The sequence below is a fragment of the Paramisgurnus dabryanus genome, chromosome 20, assembly GCF_030506205.2.
Source record: "Paramisgurnus dabryanus chromosome 20, PD_genome_1.1, whole genome shotgun sequence".
Taxonomy (NCBI): Eukaryota; Metazoa; Chordata; class Actinopteri; order Cypriniformes; family Cobitidae; genus Paramisgurnus; species Paramisgurnus dabryanus.
This window is the reverse complement of record NC_133356.1, coordinates 23,782,649-23,789,744: the sequence shown is the minus strand read 5'-3', so window position 1 is coordinate 23,789,744 and position 7,096 is coordinate 23,782,649. Positions and strand designations below refer to the sequence as shown.

At 37.7% G+C, this 7,096-nt stretch overlaps 1 long non-coding RNA gene across 1 annotated transcript; it reads left to right on the top strand.

The window, feature by feature from the left end:
• The first annotated feature begins 5,375 nt into the window (after positions 1 to 5,375).
• On the top strand, positions 5,376 to 6,591 carry LOC135787630 (uncharacterized). The gene is made up of 4 exons (XR_010547133.1): positions 5,376 to 5,471; positions 5,612 to 5,697; positions 5,773 to 5,888; positions 6,027 to 6,591. It is a non-coding gene; the product is annotated as an uncharacterized lncRNA (long non-coding RNA).
• Positions 6,592 to 7,096: the final 505 nt, after the last annotated feature.

The window sequence follows — 7,096 nt, the reverse complement described above, 5'->3', positions numbered from 1 at the left end:
GTAATATTACACTGTACCTGTCAAAATGATTTGCAGCATCCTGGTTACCGTGTGTTATTAGGTTTGAGCGGTAGTTATCTGAAAAGAATGAACCGGAATGTCTCGACTGGCCAATCAGAACCTAGCACTTTAGAGAGCCGTGTAATAAGTGTAAATGTAGATGAGACACAAGAGATTACTAGAGATCTGATTGTGGGGAGAGAAAAAACGTAATCATACCGTTATCTAGTAGAAACAATGACCATAATAAAAAGATCGGCTTGATGATCCGTCACCATTATAGGATCATCAATATTTATCATACATATTTAAGGTTGGCCTGATCTTCACTCGTAGAAAGAAAACAGCAAAAAAGCATTATTAACTCTTTCGCCGCCATTGACGAGATATCTCGTCAATTAAGAGAAAAAGCTTCCCTGCCAATGACGAGAATTTCCGGCTTTCCACAATACTGCTATTATCCACCTGGTGGCACACTTCAGCAACTTACACAACCCGGAAGTAGCGCCTCACATGAAAGAGAAAGAACTCTGTGTATGTTTTAAAGATCGCTATGCATCTGATCTTTATCAAAAGTTAGAATACAAAAATAGATTTATCTCAGCTTTTTGCTCAAAATTGGGTGTTTTTGAAGAAACCTTCTTTCATTTGATATATTGTTTGTTTATATATTTAAAGAAGAACATTTTCTGGAAGGCATTAAACTTTTGTGACAATCCAACACTGGCGGGGAAAGAGTTAATGCATGAACTTTCTACTAATGAATATTCCTACATGTGAAGTGCCATCAATAAATAAAGCGTTAGAAAAAAGAAACAACCCAAATCTTCCCTCCTACTATTTTTTACTATCGATGTGCGTGTGGTAAGCGTGCCTTAGGGATTTAATCACCTAACCTAATTTCGACTAGATGTAGAATGGACGAAGAAATTCATTTGCGAGACTTTCCGAGCGGAAGAAACACACACGCAGCTGAGCAGATAGAAAGAAAGCAAAGGTGTGGCGTGACAAGAGCTCTGACCGTTCCCTGAGGGTAAGTCACTATTGGAGGTCACATGATCAGCCCCATTTTATCACCCCTCCTTACCGCTCCTATAATTAGGTTGGTTAACATACTGCTGTGTATGCAGTCATCTTGACTGGTAACTTAATCAAGTTACTATTGAATTCTGCTCTCCTCTTCCCCGTGGTGACGGTTTTAGTTGTAGAGTTATAGCAGTGACCTATAGATAGAAATTAGCCATGGACATGAGTTTGTTCTTTTCACCGCTCCTGTGTGAAAATATTTAGCAAACTGTTGAAAAATAGAAGGAAACAAAATGTTCGACGCAAGTCCAAAACGTGAAATATGCACGGCGGCGGAGCATGCGTACCGTCGACTGACAGTCCATTAGGCATGATAGACATTTCACTTATCTAAGTCAAATATAACAGTCTAGTATTCATTAATATAAGGAGAAGGCCCTTGAATCAAACCTACCATCTGCTTAAAACGACAGAATAATCTACAACTCATGATTAGGTCTAAGGAGTGGAATTTCACTTTAATCTTTCTCAGGCCTGGAAATTTCCATCTGCACGGTACAGCACATCATTTTTCTTCAAGACAAATGTGCTGTTTTTCATGTTCCAAAATTAGATCAGAAGAGAACGATTAATCATGTCATGGCCTGGTAAAGGAAACAAAGATCTGATTTTTCTCCTTCTTTCTCTCCGCGGCTCCTTCCCTTCTGAATCGAGCCTCGTGTTTGCTCGCTTTTTCTCCTGGCTCCACATCAAAGATAAGATAAATACGTAGCGCGTACGATTAATATGAAATTACGACGTGACTTCAATTAGCCGAGCCACCTCCTCCTTCCCTCCGCCGCGCCCCCTGGCACCTAGCGGCAGATGGTGGCCTGTTTGTTTGCGACACCATAACCAAATCTAAACTTGGGGAAGGAAGCCACCGGGGCTGCAAATTAGTGCGACCGCACAACTGTCAGGTGCTGGCCTCCATTGACAGTTGTAGCCCATTACGGGGACATTGATGTTTTCACGGTGTGACAAAAAGGAATCCTTTTTTTCGGGACCAGAAGAGCTGTCTGTCAGCTGGCTCTCAAGTCATAACAAATCACCAGCACTCAGCTGAAGTTGAACACTCACTGCGTCAGGGGAAGATAAATGACCCGCAGGCCTTTGAAGTGCTTTGGCAGTTCAGATGGGTCCGCGGCGCTGACAGAGAAATATACACAACAGCGCAACCAATAATGAGAACATTAAACATTCCTGCCTCCTGACAGGCTGACAAAAAAGCCCAACCTGACATCAATCATCTACAGAGGCATAACCTTGACAATTAGTCTCTTCTCTGATACTAAGCCTAACCCTGTACCTTCACCCGCTATGATCTCGCACTTCAAGGGTCCGAGGAGCACGGTGGACCAGATGAGATATGCTCTCCATTTTGTCTCAGAAAGGGAAAAGTTCAGAACAGTAAGAGGGTTATAGAGGGCGAATGCCCAACGCCTATTCAGACGGATTTTTACTTTAAAGGAAAACACCACCGTTTTTCAATATTTTACTATGTTCTTACCTCAATTTAGACGAATTAATACATACCTATCTTTATTCAATGCGTGCACTTAATCTTTGTACAGCACGTTGTGAATGTGTTAGCATTTAGCCTAGCCCCATTCATTCCTTAGGATCCATACAGGGATGAATTGAAACATCCATGTTTAGACAGAAATTATTCTATTGTAATACAGGTAAACTGAGACACCTTTGATGTCATATGACTACTGTACCACTACACCATTGCGTCATGCACAATACTTGCCTTGGGCACCATGACTCCCTGTGTTGCATGACACCCCCGAAAGTTGGCGTTCAACTGGGCGCTTACATTCTACTGTACAAAGCTTTAAGTTGTATGGGATTGTCATCGTAGCCTTGAGTGTAATTAAAAATCTGATCTCCATAAGCTTTACATTTATCCTTATCCACCCGCCCCCCTTGTTTCCCTTTCTCCCGTGTCTCCAAGCAATAAGGAACGAGACAAATATAAAGTCATTAGCCTGAGAAAATATGAGGATGTTTGAACTCCAAAAACCATTGCGGTACCCTGCATACATTATAGATCTCTGAATATGGGCATTAATGATGCCCTTCAGGCGTTTTGGAACTGTATAAATATTTCCATTTGAGACGCCCTTCGCGTTTCTGTTCTAGTGGCAGAGGAGGAAGCAGCCCGGGCTGCAAAACACAATTTGTCAAGGGCTCTCATAACGCTGGTTAACAAGACTACATGACTCAAGCGAATAGCTCCTCTTAATCTGGCACTAAATCACATGTTTTCAATCCAAAGGAAGGTTCGGGAAAATGCAGTCATTCCTTATTGAGATGATGTTAGCATAACATGTCAAAGGCCCTAACAAACACTTTCATGCACACTGTTATCACAACCATTATGCATCTGCAGTAAAAAAGAAGGAGATAGGAAAAGAAGAGAGAGAAAATGTTGAATATTAAGTTCCTGGACAAAGTGTAGCTTGGTGGAGCATTTTTGGAAAGTGCACTGCTGAATTTGGCAAAGTCCTGTTGTAAATCATCTAAGGATGTTATGGTCCCTCTTTGCTCAAATTAATACAAATAAATATTGGCTAAACTTAATTAAATTGCGGACAGCGGTTTCAAACATTTGGAAAAAGTTTTCTTAGCATTAAATTAAACTACCTCTCAAAAACCTGTAGCAGAATCCTAACTGAATTATGTCATCACTAGTTAGGTAACAGTTCATGGTAGCATGCTTAATATATCTCACCACATGAAATGCATGGTAACTTGCTGAAAACCAGAAGGTGGTTTACACAGTAACTCTTTTTATTTATAAAAGCAAAGTAAATCTTTAAAGGAGCATTCCACTTTTTTTGAAAATATGCTAATTTTCCAGCTCCCCTAGAGTTAAACATTTGAATCTTACACAGCAAAATCACCAGTGTTAAATTTTCAGGGATGGTGTTAAATACACAGTGTTGATGCTGTTTTAACACTATCTGGTAATAAAATAACACTGCCATTGCTAGGCCAGTGTTATATTCACGACAGTGTCAGTGTAAAACAAGGGTGTTATCAGATTTCACTCTGAGCGGTGTAAATCAAGCCACGCCTCCACTAAACATATCCTGTCAGGGATTTTACCGCCATTTTCTTTCACAGGAGGACTGAAGAGATCAGGTAAATCAGTCTCATAATATTCACATGGTTTAGCTAAATTAAACTGTTATTTCTCTGTCTGACTCTATGCAGCCATATGCCAAAAAACCTAAATAAGATATTTTTCCCATTTTATTTCCCCTTTGTTTGTTATTTGGTTCAGTTTAATCAGAGCTACCGTGTTACGTTGTTCCCTTGTTAGTTTAGTATAAAGTTAAACTGCTAGCTAAAAGTTTAAAACCAAGAAGGATAATATTAACAGGAGATATGAACGATTGAACCATGATAAAACGCGACATGCACTACAAATTGAAGGTATGAAATTAAGTTAAATGAAAGCTCGTATTCACCATATGATGCTCATTATAAGGTAATCAGATACCGTGAGTTAACGAGGTCGTTTACATGCACGTGAGTGCACTGATATCGGTTAATTATTCAAATTACTGAAAAACACGGAGAAAACCGCAACCGCATCGTCATGTGTTTTTCTAAGATGTATGCAAACAGGGGAAATATCGCCAAACCAACAATTAATTTGACCAAAACCTCACAATATATCATCACTTGTATGCACAGATTGGATGCATTGTGTGTTGTAAGCTTTTCGTGGCGCTAGATGTCAGACAGATGCAAATGGCAAATACATACGAAAGTGTTTGTTTGTTTGTTTGTTTGTTTTTTTCTGTCATTATAGATGCTAGTTTGGTGAAAGTTCACACTGAGTGCTTCAAATCATTCAGAAGAGATGCTGTTTTTAGGGCAGTTTATTAAAGACCTGACATGGATGACTTCCAATGAGAAACGACTGCTAATACTTGTATAAATTCATTACAGAAGGTAAGTTTATATATTTATACATATAAATCATTTTATTTGACATAACTGAACAGTTAACCAATCTTTTTAGTATATGTAGTTTTGTACATATTATTATTATTATTATTATTATTATTAATCTGGAAAGAAACTCACATGACCTGCTGCCAACTTTAATAAAAATATATTATCTTCTCATACATCGTTTTGCTATTGATGTCATATTAAATAGCAATCAAATTGATTACTATTTTGAAAATGTATAAATGAAGATTCATATTGTCTTGAGTGCTGTTTTTAATATAAAAAGAATGTTGAGTTTTCAGAGTCTTTATTGTCATTTTTGTGATAGGACCCTACCAGACTATACAGTATTTGAATATGGCATACTCATGAATTCTGGGACTGTTATTCCTTAACCCAGTTTGGAGGATAAGAGCTTACCAACTAGTTATGTGAGTACACGCAGTACATTTGTACTGTACACTGTCTCTAACATGATTTATTATACTGCGATGATTTTGATTCAAATAACGGTTAAAACTGCACCCTTTTTGGTATTTTCTTGACTCTTTTTGTCTTTGAAAATCTGCAGAAATATGCTGAGGTGATGTATTGCAAAATAGCCAACATACAACAATATGGATGACCCTCTGTCTGGTCAACAGGAGTTTAAATATGGTAAGTGTACACGGGTTTTTTTACGGTTTTAAAGTTTAACTGTATACTCATGGTGTTTAAATTCTGTTTTGCTAGGACGGGACAATGATGTGGCAGCTCTTCTCTGGCTCATTCACCTCTTGCCTTTCATTTGTGAAAGGAAGAAAGAAGAAAGAGGGTCAATGTGCAACTGAAGCTACTGATTGTGCTGTGTAAGTTTTTTTAGTATTTTGTTCTAGTTATTTATTCAGCAGTTAGTTTGCTTGAATTGTTCACCCCATGTAAATGCATACAAGTTCATAAATACACATCAAATACATTCATCAAATACACTCTTTTAAAACACTTAGGTGATGAGCATCAATCCATGCTTTGAGGTGGATGGATCAGCACAGCCCTGCCTGCACTGCGTTGGGAACAGAAGTTGCATCCAGAATCTTTGCATCATTCTGGACCAAAAAGCCATTCCCTCCATGATGAAGACCACTGATGCAGCCTTCCACTACATCATGAGTAAAACAACTACAGAACTAAATACCAGGTTGGAACGTATTTAAGAAAAATGAAACGTCTTTTGAATTGAAATGTCTGTTTTCTTATGGAAAAATCTTTAGTATTGTGAAGGATAAGCATTTCTGCCTGCCAGTAAGGTAATTGCAGTGTATTTTAATGTTCAAGTTTTGAGTAGGGTGGCTAATTTTTTTTAAACTCTCATTTGATATATTAAAGACCTTATAATAAGTGGTTTTCATGTCACTGCGCTGTGGTATAAGATAACTTTCATTATTCCATACTGTATTATGTTTTTTAATTGTAGCTGAGGTATTTAAATAAGCAGTATTAAATGCAAAGTGTTGTGTGTATCAATGTAAATATTAAATGTGATGTACTTTAATAAAAAGAGGTTTTGCAATATTTATTGTCATTTGTCTTTTATAGAAACAACCCATTAGCAACAAAAGTGGCTATTAATCAGTATTTTAACACTTAACATTGTTGAATTCACATTACACTGGTGTTGACCTTAAATTAGGAGTGTTAATTTTTAACACTGTATTTCTGTGCCAACACCAGTGTAGTGTGGAAACAACAATGAATAGTGTTGAACAAAGTGTAAAATTTAACAATATTGAGTGTTAAATTAACACATAATGAGTGTTGTTAAATTAACACTACACTTTTGACTAAATTAACACAGTGTAGTGTGGACACATATACACACTTTTCCAGTGTTAAATTTGACACCCTGGGTGTTATTTTAACACCAGTGATTTTGCTGTGTACCATTTTGGAATCCATTCAGCTGATCTCCGGGTCTGGCGCTAGCACTTTTAGCATAGCTTAGCACAATCCATTGAATCTGATTAGACCATTAGCATTGCGCTAAAAAATAACCAAAGAGCTTCTATATTCTTCCTAT